Source organism: Danio rerio, chromosome 10, assembly GCF_052040795.2.
Source record: "Danio rerio strain M-AB ecotype USA chromosome 10, GRCz13ab, whole genome shotgun sequence".
Classification (NCBI taxonomy): Eukaryota; Metazoa; Chordata; class Actinopteri; order Cypriniformes; family Danionidae; genus Danio; species Danio rerio.
In genome coordinates this window covers 7,707,501-7,722,978 of record NC_141030.1, presented here as the reverse complement: position 1 = coordinate 7,722,978, position 15,478 = coordinate 7,707,501, and the positions used below count along the sequence as shown (strand labels likewise).

At 35.8% G+C, this 15,478-nt stretch overlaps 1 protein-coding gene and 2 long non-coding RNA genes across 11 annotated transcripts in view; 1 reads left to right on the top strand and 2 right to left on the bottom strand.

The window, feature by feature from the left end:
* nrg1 (neuregulin 1) overlaps positions 1–15,478 on the top strand; it is a 190,284-nt gene that overhangs the window by 35,537 nt on the left and 139,269 nt on the right.
* Positions 1–15,478, bottom strand: part of LOC147841957 (uncharacterized) — a 40,286-nt gene that overhangs the window by 16,190 nt on the left and 8,618 nt on the right. The gene's annotated exons all lie outside the window — the stretch shown is intronic.
* Positions 6,153–9,573, bottom strand: LOC147841958 (uncharacterized). Its single transcript, XR_015500817.1, has 3 exons — positions 8,099–9,573; positions 7,968–8,018; positions 6,153–7,921 (listed from the first exon to the last, which is right to left on the bottom strand). It is a non-coding gene; the product is annotated as an uncharacterized LOC147841958 (long non-coding RNA).

The following is a 15,478-nucleotide window of genomic DNA, read 5'->3' as shown; positions in this document are numbered from 1 at the left end:
TTAGATAAACTGGAGCTAGATTATAGGTAAGAAGAGGGGCGTTGCTAGGGTCGAAAGGGATAAGGGGCTTAGCCCTTTGATTTCTTTTTTAGTGCGAGTTGTTATCCAGTGTAATACAAAGCTACAAACATGTTCATCTGGACAGAGTGAATAACTAAAGTGTAGTTTTGTCAAGATACTGGAATTTTAAAATTCAATGCCTCGCAAAATATTGATACTCAATTTTTTTGATATTCAATTATTTTTGATATAAGAATTGTGTCAAAAATAGTACAAAAAATAAAAATAAAGATCTATATGCTAAAAATAAGTTTACATCAAATGTCTTTAGAGGGAGATTTTTTTTTTCCTCAAAATAGGTTGATGTGGGCATTGTAGCACTTTAAATGCATGTAATGCCTGTTTCATTCATACTTGACCAGAAATTCCAAATATGCCTCAAAAAAGTAGCAGAACATTCCAGGAAATCCCTAATATGGAGGAAGGAATCCAGCTATTGCTGTAGTTGAATGAATGAAAATAAGATCTAAATAAACACAAAATGGCTTTAATAGATCATTTAAACAACTGCAACAATAAATGGTCTATATGTGTTCTTCCAGCCATCTTAGGTATTTTCATAAGAATAAAGTCGATTTATAATTCGGTGCTAACTTATATAGCATGTTATAATTGAAGCTATAAAATAATAAGCTATATGCATTAACTGTGATTTAACTATTACAAAAACAGATGTGACTGGCTATATCATGTCTAGATAAATATGTCTAGATATCTATATCACATCTAGAAAGCTAGTACAATTTACATGTTCTGACTAATTCACACGTGTTTACATTTATATGACGCACATTTTATTGATTAGTTATTTTATTTAACCAAAACTGCACACATTTTATTCCGTGAAAACAAATATTAAGCTTAGAACCATTCAGTTTCGCGAAACAGTTGTATTATTATCAGCATCAGCTCCTCAAAATGATGAATGAATTATGATGATGGGATTTTTTTTAACACCATGTGACAACAGTGCCACTCCCACCTGCCGGTTGGAACAGGTACTGCTGAACAGCTGACTATTTCATTACATGACACAAACACTGCGTTAAGTGGAGCGCGTGATGTATAATTTGAAGAACTTTGATAACAAAATAAATGTCATACTAACCATAAAGTGTAACACATTCCAAAAGATCAGGGGATTTTGACAATACATCAGGGGCTTAAGCCCCCAAAGACCCCCCGCAACGCCACTGGCTAAGAAGCAATATTTTATAAAAATGACAGTAAGAGCTGAGTGGTATGACACTATGCCTAAATAATGAGGTGGCAAACACAAATAGACTGCTGAGTCAAGTGTTTAATGCACAAACACTTGACAATTGGCTCATCAGTCTATTTGTGTTTGTTGCCTCATTACAAACACATGGCAAATTTCAAAATTAACTAAAGACCTTGTGTACCTTGGATGGATACTAAATATCAATATACTCTGCATATCTCACATTTTGCATTGTAATGATGAGTTGTGTTGAGTTGAGATGCTTCATGCCTGGTTGCATTAGATGACAGCTCTATATTGCTAGTCTTGTTTTCAAAATAAGAGTCTTGCATACATAGTAAGTAAAATACAAGTTTAATATTGAATTGAATTGAATTGAAATACAAGATGAAAAATTATCATTATTGCAATATCAATGTGAAACATTTTGGTCAATCAAATGTAGATCCTCGCAGTCTGTGTTTTGTTATGATTGGCTTGTTTTTCTCTGGGACTTTAGAATCATTGAATTTATGTGGGAATGAAAAAACAAATGTCATCTCGGCACACTTTTTTCCTTTATTTCCATATTTTTCTTCTATATTCAGTCAACTTTAAATATATATTTTAGGGGTTTTATATATTGTAATGTTTGACAGGACGGTAGAGAGTGCACACAGAAAAGCATTGGGAGAGAGATTGTAACATGATCGGCAAAGCACCTTGAACTAGGAATCAAACTCAGATTGCCACAAACACTGGTCCCAATAGAACTATTGTCCAAAAAAAATGTCCCATTACATAAATATATGCATTCAATAATACTGCATTATAGCTACTCCCTCGTTCAGATATATCAATCACTCCTAGTTTGTTCAGCGCTAAATGGGCTGAACAAGTTTTACAATCACAAGCGAGGACTATCAACAGGAAATGTTGAACATCCCTCCAGCCTCTCAGCATAAACAATGATCTCACTGACGCTCCATTAGTCTTTCCATCAGAACGGGTCCTCTAGATAAGCTTCCTAATGGGGGAGTCATACTAATATTAGCATGCAGTCTATGTAGTATGAAACATTTTTATATTACAAACCTCCTTCTGGGGGATTTTTGAGGACCAGTTGACTTTTAGAGACTACCTGTCAAAAAACAGCATGACCATAAGTAATATCAGGCCCTTTCTATTGAAGCATTCTGCACTTCTTCTTGTTTTTCTGGTACTTCTATGTTAAGTTGCTTTGAAACAATCTACATTGTAAAAGCGCAATAGAAATAAAAATTAATTGAATTTAATTGAATTAAAGGGCACCTAGGTTACCCCTTTTTCAGATTTAATATAAGTCTTTTGCGTCTCTAGAATGTGTATATAAAGTTTCAGATCAAAATACCCATCAGATTTTTCATTATACCTTTTACAAGATGCTGTTTTATACTGATTTCCAGCAGGGGGTGGTTTTGTCGTACTGCACCTTTAAGACGATTCTTTCCCGCCCACTATTTCTACATGCCTTCTCCCTCAGCTGCGTCAGACAACAGACAGACAAAGGAAGAAGGTCTCACGTAGCGTTTGTGAGATACTACAGTAAGAACTAACCTTTACTAATCAGTATTGTGAAGTTGCATTGATGAGTCACACACAATATCGTTACAAAGTTAACGCACACACACACACACACACACACATCGCAGATGACACACACACACGCACGCAGGCAGGCAGACAGACGGAGCGCTTAGCTTAGTTAAGGCTAACCTCAAATACTGTGTGGATATCTGTTATGCTAATGTACAAAATAAACCTGATTTAACTTCCACAAACCGGGATTGAAGCGTCTTCTTTTATAATTGTTCTGACACGCGGCTGTGCTGATGAAGTAAAGCTGAAGTAAAACGCTGTAATTAATTACACACATACTCTGTTTTAAAAGACTTTAAACATGTGAAACTTACTCTTAATCACATTTGATGATGATTGCTGATCCTAGCGAACAGAACAGACCTTTTATTCCCGGTTGCTCTGCGTATGTCTGCCTGGTCTTGTTGACATATACACGCGACTACTGGAACATGTTAATGCACGCAGCTGTCAATCAATTCGGTGGGCGGGGGGATCGCACACCTACGTAATGGTGCGATCGATTTGAAAACAGCTCCAATTGGCCGACCCTTTTTTTGTAGTTAAATTGAAAAAAAAGGACTGGGTGTGTTCATATCACCCCAGTATGACGGTCTATACACTATACCAACACACAGATCTGTCCAAACAGCTTGAAAAGTAGATTTTTTTTACCATAGGTGCCCTTTAAGGCTTTTGTAATTTTGCCATTGTTCTCGCCTGGCTGGACTTCAGTTCCATAATTCAGTTCAATAGTTCCATAAAGATTCTGCCCTAGCTATAATTATTTTATTGAGACATTTGAAACAATAAAAAAAATCCAACATAGGCCCATTCTGAAACTGTAGCCCTATATAAATTTCTGAAGATTGCGAATTATGTAGCCAGAGGGCGCATTTTATCTTTGAAACAAACACTACGGGATGGTATCACGCTGTTCCTTTTAGCTTACCAGCTGACTGCTTACCTCCGTATGGACGGCTTTCCCGCTGTTACCAGTTTCAGAAGTCTGTTATCATCCATCCACATGGTTAATCAGCTAAACTAGTAGAGAAGTCTTCAGATCTGTTTTTACATTACTGTGACAGTTGGGTTTAGGGTCGGGGTAGGTGTAGACGTTAATAAAATAAAATGAATGGGAAATTTAATAGATAATATAAATAAGTCTTGTTAATTTCTAGCCGGAGCCATTTATGAATTATAGCTGATTAACCATGTGGATGGATGATATCTACTAGTAGAGGCAGAAGGTCCCTACTGGCCCATATCTATCAGTTGATAACCACTGATAACATCCATTTAATCGAGTGATAACATTCAAATCGGCTGCTTAAATTCACCTGACATAATTTTTAGGAATAGTTAACTTGAAAGTAGGAACGTCAAAGAGGGCTTTAATCCAGCATTACACTCTAAACTGGTCACCTAATGTTTACGTTTGTAATATTTGTATTGTTTGCAAATGAAAAACAATCTTGTTGATTTTTATAACTCTGAATTCTCCAGAGGTCATATTTTTGGCAGCACACGCAAAATATTGCACGAAAAGAAACAGAAGCCATCAGCGCTTTCATACCGTGTGTTTTTTTTAAAAGATGAAATGTAGCCATACAAAGCTCTGGCTACATTATTCGTGCTCTCCAGAAATGTATACGGATGTACATTTTCACAATGAGCCTTTGTTGAATATAACTGTGTAGACTGGAAGTAGGTTAAACATACCAAAACAAAGACTGACATTCAGATCCTAAATTCTGACCCGTAATGCACTTTTTTAAAAGGAGAATAACTGACTTAAGCATTTTTTTTTTCAGATAATAAGTAAATTAATTTAGCATCTTTCTTAAATAACTGCAAACATATGGTATTTTTATGCTTAAGCAGAGTCAAAAACATAGATGCAGCAACTATACTGCAAGTCACTATGAATTGTTTGTTAATGCCGGGCTGGAAACTCTAAAGGAAGCATGTCCTGGTCAGAAGTAATCACAGTAAAATAATAAACAGCACGCTCAAGCACTAATGGACGAGTTGTGTGCTTTGACATGCAAAACAACATTGTTAATGTGTGTATCGACTCTCTCTCCGCCTGCTTGTGGCAGCTGTGGATGCATCAGACTCCTCAGACACTCCATTCCCTGAAGTCTTTACGCTTTTTGGTTGGTAAATGAGGGCTGCGCAGCTGTAAGTACACACTGCACATTATGCCTGTGGTAAATATTCAGATCAGCTATGAAAGATAACATTTGTTTCATATGCATCCATAGCAAATGTTTAGCTTTTCTTCTGTCAGGAAAAGAACAACTTAAACGTTTGTACTGTAAATGAGTGTGCTATGCTTTTTGTTTTATATTGTTTTGATGTGATATTGGTGTTATTGACAGTTTAATATTTGTTAAGTTATCCACAAAAGTGTATGGCAACCCATAGAACTGTTAGTTGGAAAATTAAGAAATCTAGCGCACTTAGAGATGGTCATGAGTGGTAACAATGGCCACCTTTGGTGTGGACCATGACATGATGGTGGTTTGGTGGTGGTTGTCAATGTCATAATATCTGGAAATTTTTATTTGATTTATTTATTTTGAACAGAAAATTAAACACTTAAAGCAATTCTTCTAACAAAATACATTTCATCATCATCCACAAAATATTTACTTATCTATATACACTTAACAAATGTATTTAGCTGATTCGAAATAGAGCGGGATGAAGCACAAGCTTATTATTTTCCCCACCCCAATATCACATCTTTGCACATCATTTTAATTTAACTTTTTTTTTTTTTTTTTTTTTACATGAGACATACATTTACATTTCATGTTTTTTTCATCTTATTCATGTTAAATATTCTATTCCTTATTTGTACATATTTTCATTATAACACAGACCAAGGCTGCATGGTGGTACAGTGGGAAGCACATTCTCCTCACAGCAAGAAGGTCGCTGGTTTGAGCCTCAGCTGGGGCAGTTGGCATTTCTGTGTGGAGTTGGCATGTTCTCCCTGTGTTCCCGTGGGTTTTCTCCGGGTGCTCCGGTTTCCCCCATAAGTCCAAAGACATGTGGCATAGGTGAATTGGGTTGGCTAAATTGTCCGTAGTGTGAATGAGTGTGTATGGATGTTTCCCAGTGATGGGTTGCAGCTGCAAGGGCATCCGCTGTGTAACACATATGCTAGATAAGTTGGCGGTTCATTCTGCTGTGGTGACCCCAGATTAATAAAAAACTAAGCTGAAAAGAAAAAGAATGAATGAATAAACACAGACCCAAAACATACATTCATCGGGTACTTTATTAGGTACAGCTTACTAGTAGGTTGGACCCCCCCCCCCCCCCCACTGCCTTCAGAACTGCCTTACTCCTTCATGGCATAGATTCAACAAGGTACTGGAAATGTTCCTCAGAGATTTTGGTCCACATTGATAGGATAGCATCACATAGTAGTTGCAGATTTGTCGGATGCACATCCATGATGCGAACCTCCCCTTCCAGCACATCCCAAAGGTGCTCTATTGAATTGAGATCTGGTGACTGTGGAGGCCATTTGAGTACAGTGAACTTATTGTCATGTTCAAGAAACCAGTCTGGGATGACTCACGCGTTTACATGGCGCATTATCCTGCTGGAAGCAGCTATCAGAAGATGGGTGCACTGTGGTCATAAAGGGATGGACATGGTCAGCAACAATACCCAGGTAGGCTGTGGCCGTTAACACAATGCTCAATTGCTACTAATTGGCCCAAAGTGTGCCAAGAAAATATCCCTCACACTATTACACCACCACCAGCAGCCTGAAATGTTGATACAAGGCAGGATGAATCCATGCTTTCATGTTGTTAATGCTGAATTCTTACCCTACCATCTGAATGTTGCAGCAGAAATCGAGACTCATCTGATCAGGCAACGTTTTTCCAATCTTCTATTGTCCAATTTTGGTGAGCCTGTGGGAATTGTAGCCTCAGTTTCCTGTTCTTATCTGACAAGAGTTTCACCCGGTGTGGACTTTTGTTCCTGTAGCCTACTCGCCTCAAGGTTTGACGTATTGTGAGTTCAGAGATGCTAACCTGCATACCTCAGTTCCAACAAGTGGTTATTTGAGTTACTGTTGCCTTTCTATCAGCTCAAACCAGTCTGGCCATTCTCCTCTGACCTCTGGCAACAACAAGGCATCTGCACCCACAGAACTGGATATTATCCTTTTTACAGACATTCTCTGTAAACCCTAGAGATGGTTGTGCGTGACAATATTAGTAAATCAGCAGTTTCTGAAATACTCAGACCAGCTCGTCTGGCACCAACAACCATGTCATGTTCAAAGTCACTTAAATCACCTTTCTTTCCCATCCTGATGCACTGCTTGCACTGCAGCAGATCATCTGGACCATGTCTACATGCCTAAATACATTCAGTTGCTGCCATGTGCTTGGCTAATTAGAATTGGACAGGTGTACCTAATAAAGTGGGCGGTGAGTGTATGGTAGTGCAAACAGCCACTAACTGAAATTTTATACATTTTCTCATTTGGTTCTTTTTTTTCAACAATCATCTCTATTCATCAACATATTGCTTTATTAATACTATTTATACAACTTTTTAAATGAATTATTATCCGGAAATTGTTTTAGGAGAATCTGTTCCAGATTGTTCCATAAGTTCACTTCACATACAGACATACACAAACCTTTTAAAGTTCTTCTTGTCTTCAACATACAGAAATGATGTTCTTCTCTGAAATTATATTTCTTTTGTCTTTCTTCCAAAAATGTTTGTATGCATTTTGGAAGTATTTTAATTCTTGTCTTTATTTCTAATATTTTATTAAAGGATGAGAAAATACCACTCTTGTAGAGGTCCTTAATGTTTTTTGCTCCTATCAAACTACATTCTGAAAGCCACGTCTGTATTGTGTGGTGCAAAACATTCTTTCATTTTATTTTTAACTTTGTTCCTTTATTAATCAGGGATCACCACAGCGCAATGAACCACTACCTTGTCCAGCATATGTTATTATGCAGCGGATGCCCTTCCAGCCGCAACTCAGCACTGGGAAACACCCATACACTCTCACTTTTACACTTATTTAATTCACCTATAGCGCTTGTCTTTGCACTGTGGGGGAAACCAGAGCACCCGAAGAAATCTCACGCCAACATGGGGGGAACATGCAAACTGACCCAGCTGGGACTCGAATCAGCGATCTTCTTGCAGTGAGGTGACAGCACTACTCACTGTGCTACCGTGTTGTCCTGGTACCAGTGTGTTTCCTAAATTGAGGCCATATCTAAATACTAATATATTAAAAAATATAAATAAAAGCAGTAAGAAGCGGTTGTTTACATTTTATTTTGAAATTAATTTTTGTCTTTAAGTATAGTTTTGGTTAAAATGAACTAATTTAAAACTATAGGCATATGAACACATTTGAATGAAGTGAAGCAGTATTCTCCTGGGCCTCACCTAACTCCTTTTATATCAGCTCATTAAGTACAATATCTGGTCGAAGATCAGCGCTCATTTATTTATTAACCTACTAATAAATCTCAGCTCACTGATATGTGTTCCTCATTGCTTCCAGCAGAGGACACTACCTTCTCTTCTTAACACTCCTGATCTAAACCCATAGTAGATTTGCTCATAAATACACAATGTATCTTCATGATTTCAGCAAATGTGCCTCAGTCAGTCTGTTGTTTTGATCACAGAAGTATGAACTTTCGGACATATTTAGCCAAACTTCTCTAAATTGAACTTATTACTATACATTAAAGAATTTTAAATGATTTAAAGGAATACAAAATAAACTAGACAGAGAACTAGCCAAAGAATCAATCCATTTAAAGTATTTGTAAGTTATATTATTTTACAATATGCTCACTCCTGTCCATCAGCTTCTTCCCTTCTTTCGTGTTAACTTAAAATAATTTATTTAGGGGTAACACTTCATGATAACTACACAGTAGGAATCATTTAATAAGCATTAGCAAATAATGAGTTCATTATGTGTTAAGCATTAACTCTACATTAATAAACGTTAGTAAGCAGTTTATAACTGCAGCTACAAATGCTCTATTCTTGACTTATAAGCACATGTATAATGTGCTTAATGATTGTGTTTTCATAGTTTATTTTATGAGTCATTTCATTAATAAATTGGTTATTAATTACACATGTGCTTATAAATCAAGAATAGAGCATTTGTAACAGCAGTTATAAACTGCTTACTAACATCGGTAAATGTATTAATACTTAACAAATTATAAATTAACTTTTCGCTTTATGCTAAGGCCTAATAAATGATTAATGGGGGGGTGGGGGTATACGTTTAACGGAGAGACGTTTTTTTTTTCAACACATTTCTATACATAATAGTTGTAATAACTTATGAAAACTCATGATAACTGATGTTTTATCTTTGCCATAATGACAGTAAAGAACATTTTCTAAATATTTTTGAGACATTTTATACTGCTTAAAGTGACATTTAAAGGCTTAACTAGGTTAATTCGGTTAACTAGGCAGGTTAGTGTATTAGCCATAAAATGGCCCTAAAAAAGGCCTAAAATGGCTTTTTTTTTAAAAAGTTGCTTTTATTCTAGCCTATATAAAACAAATAAAACTTTCTGCAGAAGAAATAATATTATCAGACATAATGTGAAAATTTTCTTGCTTTGTTAAACATCATTTGGGAAATATTTAAAAAAGAGAAAAAAAATCAAACAAGGACTAACAATTCTGATTTCAACTGCATATATGTATACATACATACATACATATATACACACACACACACACATATATATATATATATATATATATATATATATATATATATATAATGTATATGTGGTCCCACTTTATATTAAGTGGCCTTAACTACTATGTACTACCATCAGAAAATAAATACAATGTACTTACTGTGTTCATAATGTATTTGAGAAAACTTGTGGTGCTCTTGAGTTGGGATAGAGGTTTTGTTATGGACAGGTTTGGTGGTGTGGGTAGGTTTAAGGGTGGGTTAAGGTGTAAGGGATGGTCAACATTGTATTTACAAATGTAATTACAAAAGTTAATTACAGATGTAATTACATACTGGTATTTAATCAAGCATAAGTACACAGTAAATGCATGTATTTACACAATAAGTACATTATAGTAAACTATTAATTCCTATGTAAGTACATATTAGTTAAGGCCACTTAATATAAAGTGGGACCATATATGTGTATGTATATATGTATGTATATATATATATATATATATATATATATATATATATATATATATATATATATATATATATATATATATATATATATAATACATACAGTATATATTTTCTGCATATAATAAACCTCCATGGCTCCTTACATTTTACATTTAGTCATTTAGCAGACGCTTTTATCCAAAGCGACTTAGAAATGAGGACAAGGAAGCAATTTACACAAATATAAGAGCAACAATGAATAAGTGCTATAAGCTAGTATTAGGTCTGTAAAGTCCAAGAAGGAAAGCATTAGTACAATTTTTTTTTTTTTTTGAGTACAGTTAGTGGTATATCCAGAGAGGCAATTGCTGATTAGGAAGTGAAGTGGAGACTAAATAGTTGAGTTTTTAGTCGTTTCTTGAAAGTAGCGAGTGACTCTGCTGTTCTGATGCAGTTAGGGAGTTCATTCCACCAACTGGGCACGAGCGAGTGTTCGGGAAAGTGATTTCTTCCCTCTTTGGGATGGAACCACGAGGCGACGTTCATTCACAGAACGCAAGTTTCTAGAGGGCACATAGATCTGCAGAAGTGAGAGCAGATAAGAAGTAGCAAAGCCAGAAGTCACTTTGTAGGCAAACATCAGAGCTTTGAATTTGATGGGAGCAGCAACTGGCAGCCAGTGCAAACGGATGAGCAGTGGAGTGACATGTGCTCTTTTAGGTTCATTAAAGACCACTCGTGCTGCTGCGTTCTGAAGCAGCTGAAGAGGCTTGATAGAGTTAGCTGGAAGCCCGGCTAGTAGAGAGTTGCAGTAATCCAGTCTGGAGAGAACAAGAGCTTGAACAAGGAGTTGAGCTGCATGTTAAGATAAGAAAGATAAGAAAGGTCGGATCTTTCTGATGTTATAGAGTGTGAATCTGCACGATCGAGCAGTTCTAGAAATGTGGTCATAGAAGTTTAGTTGGTCAGCCTTCTTAAAGCTTCTTGAGACATTTTAGTAATAATATTCATTCATTCATTTTACAATGTTTACAATGTAACAATGTTACAAATTACAGGAAAACTGCACTCAGCATAGATTTAGTCCTTGTTTGGGTTCAAAAACAACACGTAACATATAGCCCACAAACCTCTCATCTGTATCTTTAATCTTCACCAGCACATGTGACCTCTGTTAGAAAGTAATTCTATCATTCCGAGTTCATAATATTCCAAAAGCTGATGCTAATAGTTAAACATGGCAGTTTGTTTATGTTTTAGGTGGCTGATGAATCATTTGCTCCTTTGTTCTTTCCGGCCCCTCCTTTGTTTTTTCACGCATCAGTCTCGCATCCGTTTCTGAAGGATCGGATGTCAGAAGCACTTCAATAATCAGATGCATGTTATTATGATCAGCTCAAGCACATTATTTCAGATATAGACACGCACACAAACGCGAGCGAGAAAGACGACTGTGTAAAAAAAGTACAGGGCACAAGGCAGATTCTGCTCTTCTTCTTGACTCTGCAGCTGTCCATCAAGACGATGCCTGGTTTGTTTAAGCTCCGTTCGACCATGGCTCATTATTACAGTATATGTATATATTATTACAGTGTAATGTCTCGGCTGTGTATTTAAAAAGGCGTTTCTTTTGTTTTCATTCTCCTGGCTTGTCCATGAGCGAGTGACGTATCTCTGTAAACCAATAGCATTCAGTTGCATGTCTTGCCCTGCCTTTTGGTACCCATTTGTTGTGTCCCTTGAAAAGGGTACCCAAAAAGTGATACGGTACAGTTTGCTTTCAGGTACCTTTTGAAAGTGGAAACATCCACATTTTCAGATCTTACCACATTTTCACCCTGTTATTTATTGTTACCTATTTATTGTTTTATTGTTTTATTTTTTCTTTAGTTTTAACTGCTTTCTGGAACAATTCTGTGTTTTCAGAATGAGCCTGTGTTGTTAATTTTAAGAGGTTTAGTTCAGGGTAGGTCAATTTTGACCCATATAATAAACATTGTATGCAAAATTCTAGGACAACAGTAGAGTTCAATTTTATTGTAGTTTAACCTTTAAGCTTCTTTAGATCTGGAGCACGAGGGAATTCAATCCGGCCCGGAATCATTTTGTATCGCATTAGATTTTCTTCACTGATAAATGCATAAACCTTGTACATCAACTGCTTTTTTTGGTTGTGTGTTTTTGTAAAAATAAAAAATAAAAATCGAAGGCAAAATACACAAAGTTTTCCTGCCTGACTCTGTTGTCATGACATTCAGTGATAATATAAAGCTTCACATGATCAAACAGGCTAACTGCGCACGCCTGCTTTAACGCACTGCAGCAATGTGACTTTTTTTGACACCTTCTGTGTCAAATATTAGGCAGCGGTTTCCATTTTTCACATTAGAAATTGCAAAAAACTTTGTATTTTTTTTTACCTTTTTTTGGCCTACCTTTTGTTGTGTGTGTGTGTGTGTGTGTGTGTGTGTGTTTGTGTGTGTGTGTGTGTTTGTGTGTGTGTGTGTGTGTGTGTGTGTGTGTGTGTGTGTGTGTTTGTGTGTGTTTGTGTGTGTGTGTGTGTGTGTGTGTGTGTGTGTGTGTGTGTGTGTGTTTGTGTGTGTGTGTGTGTGTGTTTGTGTGTGTGTGTGTGTGTGTGTGTGTGTGTGTGTGTGTGTGTGTGTGTATTGCTTTTGTTTTTTTTGTTTTTTATGAGAATGGACTTGTATTAGTGGTTTTGCCACATTGGCATTGTATTTAATGTGTTTTGCTTCCAAATTCCACAGAAATTATAATTAAAAGCAAGTTATCTAATATCAGCTGTTCTGGACCTTTGACCTTAATAAATATTCATATATGGATCTTTTAATGTAGACATTGAGAACCCCTGCTCTAAAGTGTATCACAGAACACTGTGTTGGTATGTCATAGCGTGTTTTATGACACAGTATACAGCATGATATTGTCTTTTTTGTGATATAACTTCAAATAATACACAAGAAGTGATTTCGCTTTGGATGATTCACCTTCACTTGCGTTAGCAAGTGCATTGCTGCATCCTCTCTGACTCCTCTGTTTATGTTTTATATTCCACTCTAATGTAAACTCTTGAAAGAGTTTGTATTGCCTTTTACGATAAAACCTATTAATAGCAAACTCATAGCCTGTTTTATTATCACAGCAATGCATTAATTTAAAGTTTTTTGGTCAGATAACAATAGATAATTTACACACTTTTTGAGGTATGAGAGGTTGTTTAATCAAATTGAGTAATGATAGCATGGGGATTCAGCTAAATATCATTATCAGCCATTGATTAATCCGACAAAAACCCAAACATTGTTAATAGTAAAAGTGTGATCATTTTAATAAAAAAAGTATTGGTCATGCTTTACAGTAAGGTTTCATAGCTAAAGGTAGTTAATGTATTCACTAATAATGAACAGTATAATCAAAGATGAATAAACACTGTCATAAATGTATTTTTCATTGTTCGTTCATGTTACTAAATACTTAGCTAAGTGTTATCAATCTTTTATTCATATAAAAAACTGCATGTTCTAAATTTCCCTAATACTTTTAAGCAAATTTATTTGTTTGAATAAATGTGAGCCTAAAAGAAGATTTGTTTTCAATTGTTTTGAGATTTCAAAACATTATCTTGATTTTACTTTAAGAATTTAGTGTGTTAAGTATGTTACACTATTAAGTAATGTGTTTTGAGACAGTTACTCTCAAAAATGTTGAAATGGAGAGAATAACATTTTTATTTCTTTCAGAATGTTTGTAATAACTCCCGATTGTGAGCTCATGTGGATTTTGATCATATAATAGGGCAGAATTCAATTAAACCTAGCATTTAGATTAGCCAGTGCTTCATCTACTTAGCATTTTCCTTGTAAACATGAATTGATTTAGTCTTGTAAAAATAATCAAAACTATATGAAAGTCATACTCTTTGTTGTTTATTGGCTTCATCTTTCATGAGTAAAAACATTCGCTTTGCACTGATGCTCAAGTTAAGCAGAAGTTCATCTTCAGAAAACACCCAGGTTATAAGCACATACTGTACACTAACCAGCCACTTTATTAGGTACTTTGTTACTCACTAGTACTGGGTTGAACTCACTTTTGGATTTGCTCTTCAGTGTTTAAACTTTCAGCAGTGAAAATTAAACCACACTGAACTGAACTAAACTGAACTTCACCTCTGAAAACTGCACTGACAAAGTTTCAATTTACTAGAACTTTTATGTTAAGCTGCTTTGACACAATTGACATTGTAAAAGCGCTAGAGAAATAAACATGAATTGATTTGGAAATTCTGGAAATGTGTTTCCATCTCACATTATATGCATTATTCAAGTTCAAAACCACTTCATGTGAGCGTTTAAAACAAGGTTGTTATTAGAAATCTTCCATTTCCATCCACTTATTTCTTATGTGATAATTCAAAATGCGCATTAACATCATAGCGTGGCGGAAAACCAGATATTTATAGCCATAAACATGACAGAGACCAACTATACACTTCAGATTATGTTGCAGATTATATCATGTAAGGAATGCACACATTGAGCAAACAGCCAGATCTGAAATTGAAAGGACTTTAAAAGTTTAGTTTTGAGATGATGTTAGTCAAATTGACCACATTCAGAGAGACATCTGTCCTAAAGTGAACCTCTTTCCTTCGCACCTGTTTGATCATTTCTTTTTTTACCCCGATATACAGTACGTGCTCTTGAAACCTGACATTGACAAGCATAAACAGCGCGAAAAGCCAAACAGATTAAAGCCCACCACCTGCACTTTCTCATCATCAGATGGCAATGTGTGTATTACTAAGCTCCAGAAGAGGCGGACGGGTGACTTACAACAGGATATGACCTTCAAACAAACCCACTCAGCTCTAAGGAAACATCCAGTAATCTTCAGATTAGCTTCACTTACAGTACAACCCTCCCTGATGACAATATAAGATGAAAGACAACCAAACAAACCTAAAAGATGCAAATGGTTAATACATTACCTTTAAAGAAACCTTTTACTGTACCCAAAATACTGCAGATACAAACCATCCCACTATATAGGTCCAGATCTTCACTATAATAGACATTTATTATGGTGGCTTGAGAAAGCCTCCATTCTGATATTCTACATAAACATTATTATTCTTCCGTCTTCTTCTTCCGTCTTCTGAGACTAATTTTAAAGTCTATCTCCTCCTAAGCCTTTCAAGCTACTTCAAACTTTAGTCAAACTTTCAAACTGGTCTGACTCGGGTCTTTTCTAATTGATCTGACTTTCAGTTTTCTGAAAAACGACCCAGAAAATTCTCAAAAGTCCTATTGACTTAACATTGGGTCAAACTTTGTGATCTCATAACTTTACATCAGACTGTCCTATAGACTTATGGG